Consider the following 12,027-nt stretch of genomic DNA (forward strand, 5'->3'; position numbering starts at 1 on the left):
ACTAAGAATAAAATAGGTAAGAATAAATTTTCCAAAAAAGTACAAAACATATTCTCTGAAAACTGGAAAACATCAGTGAAATAAATTAAAGCAGGCCAGGTGCAGGGGCTCATGCCTGTCATCCCAGTACTTTGGGAGACCAAGGCCAGAGGATCACTTGGGATCAGGAATTCAAGATCAGCCTGGTCAACATGATAGAACCCCATCTCTACTAAAAATACAAAAATTAGCTGTGTGCGGAGACAGGCACCTGTAATCCCAGCTACTCAGGAGGCTGAGGCAGGAGTATCGCTTGAACCCAGGAGGTGGAGGTTGCAGTGAGCTGAGATTGCACCACTGAACTCTAGCCTAGGAGACAAAAAAAAGAAAAGAAAAGAAGAGAAAAGAAAAGGGAAAAGAAAAGAAAGAAGGAAGGAAGGAAGGAAGGAAGAAAGGAAGGAAGGAAGGAGAAAGAGAAAGAAAAAGAAAGAAAGAAAAGCAGAGCTAAAGTGAATCTAAATAAAAGGAAAGAAGTTCATGGGTTGAGAGGCTACATGATGTTAAGATGGCAAATTAACCTGTATATTCAATGCAATTTCAATCCAACTTCTTAATTGCAGAAATGGACAAACTGATCATAAATTCATATGGAAATTCTAGGAGCCTCAAATAGTCAAAATAATGTTGAAAATGAATACCAAAGTTGCATGACTCACACTTCCCAATTTCAAAACTTACTAAAAAGCTACAGCAATTAAGAGGATGTGGGGCTGGCATAAAATTAGACACACAGACCAATGGAATAAAATTGAAAACCCAGTAATAAGTACCACATTTACAGTTCATCGATTTTCAACAAAGATGCCAAGACAATTCAATGGGAGAAAAAAAATAGCCTTTTCAACAAAGATTCTAGGATAATTGACTATCCACATGCAAAAGAATGAAAAAGACCCTTATGCCACACCAAAAATTAACTTGAAAGGGATCAAAAAGCTAAATAAATGTAAGAGCTAAAACTGCGAAAGTATCAGGAAAAAAGCATAGGCTTAAATGCCAGTGACCTTGAACTTAGGCAATGATTTTTTTGGATATGACACCAAAAACATAAGCAATAAAAGAAAAGATAAATTGGAAACTATCAAAATTTAAAACTTTGTCCCTACAAGTAAACCTGTCAAAGATTAAGAGACAATCTATACAATCAGAAGAAATGTTTATAAATTGTGTTTCTGATAATGGCCTTGTATCTAGAATATATTTTTTTAAAACTTCTACAATCCAATAAAAAAGAGAAAAATAACCCAATTTTTTTAAATGAGCAAAGGTCTGAATAGACATTTCTCCAAATAAGATATATAAATGTCCAATAAGTGCATGAAAAGATGCTCAAGATCATTAGTCATTAGTAAAATGCAAACAAAATCCACAGTGAGAAATCACTTCACACCCACAAAGATGACTACAATAAAAAGGACAGTAGCAAATGTTGGCGAGAATGTGGAGAAACTGGAGCCCTTGTACACTGCTGGTTGGAATGTAAAATGGTGCAGCCACTTAAGAAAACAGCCTGGCAGTTCCTTGAAAAGCTAAACATAGAATTACCATATGGCCTGGCATGTCAATGCTTAGGTACACACCCAAAGGAATTGAAAACATATGTGCACACAAAATCTTGCACACAAGTGTTATGTAAGCAGCATTATGCAATATAGCCAAAAAGTGGAAACTACCCACATGTCCATGCATGGATGTAAGGGTAAACAAAATCTGATACATCTATGTCATAAACTATTATTTGTCAACAAAAAGGAATGAAATATGAATACATGCTGAGCCATGGACAAATCTTTCAAACACTGCACTAAGTGAAAAAAAATTCAATCATAAAAGACCAAATGATTCTATGTATATGAAATGCCCAGAATATGCAAATCTATTGAGGCAGGAAGTAGATTAGTTGTCACCTAGGACTGCTGGAGATAGAGGGGCCAGGGGAAAAGGAGGTGGCTATAGAGCACAGGGCTTCTTTGGGGGATGATAAAAATGTTCTAAATAGCTTGTGATGCTGGATGCACAATTCTATACATGTGCTAAGAATTATGAATTGTACTTTTTTTCTTATAACTTTTTTTTTACTTTAAGTTCTGGGATTGAACGTGCAGGTTTGTTACATAGGTATACATGTGCCATGGTGATTTGCTGCACCTATCAATCCATCATGTAGGTTTTAAGCCCCACATGCATCAAGTTCTGGCCAAGGCAATCAGGTAAGAGAAAGAAATAAAGGTTACTCAAATAGGAAGAGAGGAAGTCAAATTGTTTGTTTGCAGATGACATGAGTGTATATTTAGAAAACCCTATCGTCTCAGCCCAAAAACTCCGTAAGCTGATAAGTAACTTCAGCAAAGTCTCAGGATACAAAATCAATGTGCAAAAATCACAAGCACTCGTGTGCACCAACAATAGACAAGCAGAGAGCCAAATCATGAGTGAATTCCCATTCACAATTGCGACAAAGAGAATAAAATACCTAGGAATACAACTTACAAGGGATGTGAAGGACCTCTTCAAGGAGAACTACAAACCACTGCTCAAGGAAATAAGAGAGGACACGAACAAATGGAAAAACATTCCATGCTTGTGGATAGGAAGAATGAATTTTACTTTTTAAACAGGCCAACTGTATGGTATGTAAATTGTACCTCAATAAAACTGTTGTTTAAAAAAGTGTACAGGCTGGGTGTGGTGGCTCACACCTGTAATCCCAGCCTTTTGGGAGGCCAGGATGGGAGGATTTCTTAAGCCCAGAAGTTTGAGATGAGCCTGGGAAACATAACGAGACCCTCATCTCTAAAAATATTTTAAAAATTGGCCGGATACGGTTGCACATGCCTATAGTCCCAGCTACTCAGGAGGCTGAGGCAGGAGGATCACTGGAGTCCAGGAGTTGAAAGCTGCAGTGAGCTATGATTGTTCCACTGTGCTCCAGCCTGGGTGACAGAGTGAGAGCCCCATCCCTTAAAAAAAAAAAAAAAAAGAAAGAAAGAAAGAAAAAAGATTGAAAGTGGTAGAAAGTCAAGATAAGAAAATTGGCTATTGGTTAAATAAAGTGTTAAAGTCCTGATCCTGGTAGTTCATTAAGGTAGATTACACCCACCTCCTAATTAAAGATGTTGAAGATAGAAAAAGGGGTGAAACAGCTAAAATAGGCCTTGCTTTATTTATTTATTTTTTGCATTATAATGAGAAACCAATAATAGCAAAAGAAAAAAAAAATCTGATCTCTACATGAAACAACATTTGTTGCTAATATTTACATGATGTCAATATTCTGTGGTCAAAAAGCACAGTTTATAGATAAATTGTCTCAGTATCTTAAGAAAGAATATTACTGAAATTTTTATAAATGCAATAAGCTTCTTAAAAAAGGTTTCTGAAGTAAGGGTAAGAAAAATAGACCTGATTAAAAATCCACACAGGAGTCCCACTGCCAGGAAGGAGAGTGAGCAGCAATCTGTTCTTTTCTGACTGTGCCTTCCCCGGTAACGCGTCCCCAGGTCTCATTTTGTCTTGCCTCCTCCTGGGCAAACAGCTAATCACAGTCCCCTGTTGAGAACTGAATTGCATCCTGGCTCTTTGTGAAGGTATTCCACCCTAGAAATGGTCTCTCTCTGGATTGTGTCATTGGGGAGAAGATTAGCTAGGACAGAAATAAGAATGCAGGCTTTTGACACATTGCTGGACATTGATCACAACCAATTGATTGATAATATTTAGTTCATTCAAGAAATTGTACTAACATTCCTCCATAGCCTTCTGTAAATATCAAAATGAATGAATTATACGTAAGAATATCAAGGTGGACCTAGTCAAAGGCCTTGCTGATGCTAGATACTCTCTGTCAATCAATGTCTCAAATTCAGTACACATGTCAAACCAGTAGAAGAAATCAGTTTGGCATGACTCTTTTTTAGTGAACATTGCAGCACCTTTCCTCAGCCTGTTTTCTCTGTTTACCAGCGTTTGTTTTGCGAATATTTGTTACCATAAGCTCAGTTCTATGCAAACCCTAACAGAAGCAGGAAGACTTACGCACTGTCCTCTCACTAACACAGCCCCATTGGTCTTTGCTGCTGACCACAGCTAACAGCCTCTGTGCCTTCAAGATATCATGAATCATCCCTGCTCCCCATTTGCTGCCCATCCCCAATGCTGCCTCATTCCAGAGATGAGCTGCTACCTGAGTTTCCCTGAACTGTTTCCCGGATGCCATATCTGTTCAGCTGCCCCTGCCTGGTCCTTTCTCAGGCAGGAATTCTGGCAAACCTGCCTTGCTCCCCCAAGGTGTCTTCCCAGCACTGGATCCTGGTCTTCCAGCACCAGCCATCTTGCCCAAGTTCAGAATTGAACACGGGTGTGGCATTGTCTTTGTCCTGCCCTATCCACTGGTTTATTTTCTTCAAAATGATGGTTTCCTGAATAGTGCTTGAGTTTGCTATGCCCTCAGACCACCTCCTTCGCTTGTTGAACACCAGCTGCAACTCAGTTCTGCACTGGAATAAGCAGGACACTCTGCTTATTGTTTTGTCTGTATATTTTCCAAAATTATTTTACCTTTATCCATCTGTTGAGATGTTGGTGATGCAACATAACATGTAAGAAAAGAACCTGAGCCTTGAGGTTCGCTAAAATTACCTCTGTTCAACTTTGGAGTTTACTCCTGTATGTCCTTAATAATTCTAAGCCTCAGTCATTTTCTAATCAGTAAAATAGGTATCACGGTTGCCCCCTAGGCTAATGGGCATAGAAGGACCTGGCATAGAAATACTTGGTCTATTCTAGATGCTTAATGTCTGGTGATCTCCTTCCCTCCATCTTACGTATGGATTGCTTGCTCACTCCTAATGTTTGTGTCCAGGTCCTTTCTAAACCTGACTTCACCTAAGGTTCCTGTAGTTTCCTAAAAAAACAAGTGATAAATTTCACTCACCTGTAGGCATTTATACCACCATAGGGGGAATGTTTACCTCCAAATCATGATGTCTCAACTTAACCAACTGCCATAGAAAATCGCTGATTTTTAAAAAACATTTTATTCTAGAATAATTTTAGACTTAACATAAAATCTGCAAAAAATGAAACAGAGAGTTTCTGTGATTGTGTTATGTTATACTGCCAAAGGGATTTTACATGTTTAATTAGAGTCCCTGATCAGTTGATTCTGGGTTAATCAAAGAGAGATTCTCCTGGGTGGGACTGAACTAATGAAATGCCTCAAAATGGGTGGGGGAAATGGAAGTGGGGGAGATTCTCCTGCTGGCCTGAAGGAGCAACTGCATGTTGCAGAGGAAGTCCTGTGGTTGGGAATGGGGAACAGTGGCCAGAAGCTGAGAAGGCGCTGGGTGGCAGCCTGCAAACACACGGGTCCTCCATTCTGCAGCACCAGAACTTGTTCTGCCAGCAACCTGAAGCTTGGAAGGGAACCCTGGGCCACAAATGAGAACACAACTTGTGGTCCTCTTGATTTCAACCCGTAAAACTTTGAGCAGAACACCCTTCCTGGATTCCTGGCCCACAGATGTGATGCCAAGCTACAAAGTGCATGGTCATTTGTTATGTGGCAAGAGAAAATGAACCCAAGCACTATCTGATCCTTTGCGATTAAGAAATATTTGGGGAGATATTATCTGAGACTATTCAAATACCCCTTTACTGTACAAAATTTTTCTCACTAATTTTAACGTTGGATACTGGATCTTGACAGCAACAAAGATGATGGTGCAGTTCTAATGGTCTTTCTCTATTTATAATATTTACCTTAGATTTCATAATTAAAACTTTTGATGACTGAATTCTGTCTTTCTGTTTATTTTATTTATTTGAGATCGTTGGTTTTTACCAACCAATAAATGATGTAACAATGGAAAAGGAAGCAAATCAAGTTAGAAGGTAATTTTGGGGAGAAATTTATAATTTATCCATTTATAAAGATAAATGTAAACGAATTCATGGTTAGCTATTAGAAATGGCCACTTTTTTGTTGTTTTGTCTTTTAAGATGGAGTCTTGCTCTGTCACCCAAGCTGCTGGAGTGCAGTGGCACAATCTTGGCTCACTGCAACCTCTGCCTCCCGGGTTCAAGCAATTCTCCTGCCTCAGCCTCCTAAGTAGCTGGGACTATAGGTGCCTGCCACCATGCCTGGCTAATTTTTCTATTTTTAGTAGAGATGGAGTTTCACCATATTGTCCAGGCTGGTCTTGAACTCTTGACCTTGTGATCCACTAGCCTTGGCCTCCCAAAGTGCTGGGATTACAGGTGTGAGCCACCACAGCCGGCCCAGATCCACTTCTTATCAGCTTACATTCTTAACTGGCACTGGGTGGAAATATTCTAAGAAAAATTGAAAAATGTTTCCTGGCCCTGTCTTTGCAGCTTCATGTAATGAGCTAGGATCTTAAAACAGGTTAGTCAAGCCTCAGTTAACTTTCCAAATCCAAAATGAGACTTTAATTGATGTTTCCTAACAGAATACTACACTTTCCACTTATCTAGTTTACTTACTGTGCATTGCTTTACTATACTCCATTTAATAGAATGTAACACATTTTCTATTAAGATAGAAAAATATATAGAGAGAAAAGATAGAAGATAGATAGATAGATAGGAAGAAAGAAAGATAGATAGCCAAAATTAGATAGATACAGATAGACATTTCTCAGTCTTGGTATTGTTGAAACTTCGGGCCAGACAGTCCTCTATGATGGGGAGGTGTTCTGTGCATTATCGGACGCTTAGCAGCATCCCTGACTCCCATCCCCATGGTGCCAGTGTCCCAGTTGTGACAACAAAAATGTTTTCACACAGTGCCAAATTGTCCCTTGTGGAGCTAGGGATAAAAGTCACTGGTTGAGAATCACTGAGATAGATAGATGGTAGGTAGTTAGAGCTAGCTAGCTAGCTAAATGACAGAGATGGAGATATTATTGGCTCACTTCTCCAGTTTGTTAAATTATGAAATCTTCTGATTTGCCCACGATTTTACACATCCTGGCAAAGCAAGTCCTTTAACCAGGTGCAGGTGTCTGCCCCCATGAGATAGTATAGAACTGGACCTCTGTCAAGCTTAATAAAACGTAACTTAAATTGTTCAGAAAGGTACAAAATCACAAGCTACTGAAGAGCAATTAAGAAAACAAAGGCTACTGAGTAATTCAGCTAAATAAAGATCCAATAGCTGCAAGAGCAAAAATAGAGGAGCACTACAAACAAATAATCATGAACATTAAAAACGAAATGATCATGACTAACTTGGTAATTCCATTGCAAATCAGAATCCTGATACACGATTAATTATGACTCCCTGAATACAACCTCCATGAGGCCAGTGTTTTCTTATGGTGGGAGAACTGGAACAGGAATCCGGGGTCTGGCTTGGAGTCCGGGCTGCATGCTTTGTTGACTGACTTAAGAAAGCCACTTTTTCAGTATTTTCAAAATATTGACGGGCTAATATTTATTATTATTATTATTGCATCTCCAAAATTATACTCTTTTTGGTTAAAATAGCTGCTTTTGAAAATACAGAAGGACTGGATACTTTCTTTCCTTCATTCCAACTGAGAGCAAGGTTTCCACTCTTTTCAGCTCTTCAACTCCTCAAAAAGGAAGTACCTTGATAGATACTTGTTGAACAAATTTATGTTTGAAAATAAACAATTATGACAATGATATGAGGGTTATAGAAGCAGGACCATTTAGATGGCTGTTATAGCAAAAGGAACTCTGTGGCATCTAAACTACGTGAATAATTAAAAAGAGTGTAGCAAATTCTCTGCTAACTCACTCTGTGTAGTTCTGGTCTGAGGAACCCTAATGCATTTAGATCAGGGAGAGCAGAAGGTAGGTAAAAGCTGACATCCACAGGGTCTTCTGGCCACTAATGGTTCTGTGCTGTATCGGCCTAGATGGCAGCAGGGCTAGACTCACAACTATCTCCATATTATTCAGCACTCTACACCACTGTTATTTATATAGTAGTCTACATGCATGTTTTCTTTACTAAAGTGTAACTCATTTCTCTATAGACTCACAGAAATTCTCATAGTGCCTGGCATGCATTAAATACTTCACAGATGCCTATGAAATAAGTGAATGAATGAATGAATGAATGGCTAAGAAAATTTGACCCAGAGTTCAACATCCTCCCTGTGAATGATGACCATGTTGGTTTTTGTGGATAAGGCTTCTTCATTTTCTCTTGAGAAAAAGGAGCACTTCCCATTTCATGAGAATTGTTTATTCATCCAAGCTCGCAGCTCACCAGGACTCTGTAGAATCCCAGAGACCAATGTTTGCATAATCTGTTAACCAACCTGCATCACCCCCTCGGTCCGTTAAGCATCTCTCAGCAAAGACAATAATATTCCAGACCTATTCTAACACTGACTAATTTAGTGATGAGATGCTTTATTTCAACACATGGGGCTGACTAAAAAAATCAAATGTTCCAAAATTTCAGTTAGGATGAGTAAGTTCTGACAATGTGTTGTACAGCACAGTGACTACAGTTGATGTATTATATAGTTAAAAAAACTGCTGGCCAGCGCAGTGGCTCACACCTGTAATCCCAGCACTTTGAGAGGCCGAAGTGGATGAATCACAAGGTAAGGAGATCGAGACCATCCTGGCTCACATGGTGAAATCCTGTCTCTATGAAAAATACAAAAAATTAACCAGGCGTGGTGGCGGGCGCCTGTAGTCCCAGCTACTCAGGAGGTTGAGGCAGGAGAATGACGTGAACCCAGGAGGTGGAGCTTGCAGGGAGCCGAGATCGCACCACTGCACTCCAGGCTGGGCAACAGAGCGAGACTCCGTCTCACCAAAAAAAAAAGTGGTGGCTCATGTTTATAATGCCAGCAGTTTGGAAGGACAAGTCAAAAGGATTACTTGAGCCCAGGACATAGAGACCAGTCTGGGCAACATAGCAAGATGCCATCTTTACCAAAAATTTTAAAAATTAGCTAGGTGTGGTAGAGCATGCCTGTAGTCCTAGCTATCTGTCAGGCTGAGGAAAAAGGATTGCTTGAGCCTAGGAGTTCAAGGCTGCAATAAACTATGATCACATAACTGCACTCCAGCCTGGATGAAATAGTGAGACCTGTCTAAAAAAAAAGTTAAATTAAAATTAAAAAATAAAGAAAATTGCTAAAAGGGTATAGTTGGAAGGTTCTCACCACACACACACACACACACACACACACACACACACACACATACATGTAACTGTATGAGGAGGTGGATATGTTAATTAGCCTGATTGTGGTAATGATTGTGGTAATCATTTCACAACGTATACATATATCAGAAAAATATATCCCATTTTTATTTGTCAATAATACCTCAAAAAAGCTGGAAAAAAACATAAATACTTGAAGATTTAATACTCCATAATCAAAGGATTTTTTAAATTAAATATTCCATGCTGATCACACTTTTTATCAGCCTGAATTCAATCAGTTGTCCTATTAAAGCAATGCACCAGTCAATTAGCTTCTCATCTGTAGGTGAATGAACTTACAACAAAATAACACTTTTTTTTCCTTTCTGAAAGACTGAGAGGCTACATTTTAAAATTAAATTAGCCAGCAATTGTGATGCCTTCAAAACTCTTGTGTAAATAAAGGAAGACCTACCAAATAAGAAAAGCAAAGGTTATTTATTCTGAGCTTGCTATATAGCAAGGGAGTTAGCCACCATAACTTGTGTTTTCCTAGAAACTCAAAAGCAGACAAACAAGTAGTAAAGTTTCATAGTGGAAAAGAGGAAGGCTTCAGGTGTGCCCAGAGTGAAGGCTGCTGGCCTGGGGAAACTGGAAGAAGCTAACTCAAGAGGACATTCTATGTGATTGGTTAAAGATGCATATTTCAATTTTCCAAGGCCCTAAGTTGGAAGCAGAGAAAAAAATTAGGGGACCTGTGAGTAATTAATCAAGTCCTGATCATTTTAGGCCAATTGTTGCAGAAGTCATTGTTTTTGTTTTCTGGCTTGTCACTAAAGATAGCAGTCTGGGTTACAACAAACCAGACTACAGGAGAGGACAAAGTCCCTTCCTCTACATTCATTCTTCAGTTCAGTGTCTGGGTCCTGTGAAATAAACTGATAAGAGATGGATTAACAGGAGAAAAGGTTTATTTCAAAGGCATATGGAAGTGCACAGAAAAGAAGTGAAAACCCAGAGGCAGTTAGACCTGGGAACTATGTACCATTTTAACAAAGAGTGATAAATTAAGGAGATGTGACCCTAGACAGAGAAAAAGAGGTTTGGGCTTTGGGGATAGTAAATTGTGAGATGGTAAATATGTGGTAAAATCTCATGGAATATGAGTGTTATTTGAGTAAGTTCTGTTTATGCAGACTAAAGGTCATGCCATCTCTAGTGATGAGTCCCTCCTGGCAATTAAGAGTTGTTCTCTTTTTGATGGAATGGGAGATACCGTCACAAAAGGAAATGTATGCTCTAATTTTAGGCAAATGGGAAAAGGTAAAGAGCTCTTTTTGTGTCTGCTTTCTCAGTTGCTTTCAGCTTGAAATAATCCTTGTGCAAAAGTGACATATTTTGGGGTGGCATATTTGAGTCCTCTTCATGACCTGTAACAGGATTGTTTATTGTAGATCAGGACTTGATATTCTGGGGAAGTAATTGCAGGTTGCAGGTCAAAGTTTTATGTTTATATATAGTCTGACCATTTTCCATTTGTATAGTCAGTCCCTCACCCTCTTCTGATTTGTGATCTCTAAGTACTAGATAAAGACCTACAGCAGCTCTGACATGATTTAAAATTGCCTGATGTGGTCTGTCCCTGCAAAAATCAAAGATGAAAAGTATTCAAATAATTATAAAATCCAAAAATAAGTAATTATTCATATAAAAAAACTAATTCACAAACCTTACTCAATATTTTTAGTAATGCCTATTTTGGTTGAACTATTGGAGCAATCATAATTCCACTGTCAACTAAGAAGAGGCAAAAAACCAAGCTGCAATGCAGTAAGACAAGAATTTATTGCAATTCAGGAGACACAGATTCAGCTAGATGCCAAATTGTATTCCAAAGAGATGGAGGAGAGTAGGCATTTTTAAGAGAAATGAAAAGGAAGCTAAGTATGATTATACAAGTTGTTTTCAAAGAATTATCATTGATGGCAGTGGCTGGCCAGTACACAAGTCCATAATCATTGGTGGTTGTTCAGAAGTTGCAGTGCTGGAAAAATCCAGCAGTTTTCTACAGTGTTGTATCGTTGCAGTTTGGCCCAATTCAAGGGCACAAGGCAAATTTCTGCTTTTTTATGTTTGTTTGTTGCAAGTTTGCAGAATGTGCAGGCAGTTCTTAGAATGGCTTCCCAACTCCACTTTAGATCTCTGAACCAGAGTGACACCATTTTGTATAGTACATTTCCCATCAGCAATTCAAAATAACTCACAAACAACTTTTCCAGCACGTCAGGTACAGAAATTGAAAAACAAATGATACTGTTTTTGTTTCACTGCTACCATAAAATACTGTCGTATTCCACTTTTTAATGAGGGCATTATATTTGTGCATTTTCATGAGAGTGTTAAAGGATAAACTGAGGCATATTAATATATTAAAGAGTTTATTTGAGCAAACAGTGATTCATAAATCAGGCACTGGTAGACCATAAGTATCTCAGGGTTATAGTAAGGAGGTGGGGTGGGGGAAGATCAGCTTCTATGAGGTGAACTCAGAAGCAAAAAAGAGTATTTTGATTAGTTAGAGTGAAACAGTAGATATATTTGGATCACTCCAGTGGAAAGCCCCTAGTTTGAGGCTAGTTGGTGTATTCTGACTTACCTGGAATATGACCATTCATAATGAATATTCAATTTGTGTACAAACAAACTAGGAGTTAGAACAACTACAGTCTGATAGCCTCCCAAGTAATTTTTAAACAAGGGATAATAAGATGACTTCTAGAAGTTACTTTTAATTTTAAAAAGATTGATACCATTTCTAAACAAGACTC

The sequence above is a fragment of the Colobus angolensis genome, unplaced genomic scaffold (genome assembly GCF_000951035.1).
Source record: "Colobus angolensis palliatus isolate OR3802 unplaced genomic scaffold, Cang.pa_1.0 Scaffold166, whole genome shotgun sequence".
Taxonomy (NCBI): Eukaryota; Metazoa; Chordata; class Mammalia; order Primates; family Cercopithecidae; genus Colobus; species Colobus angolensis.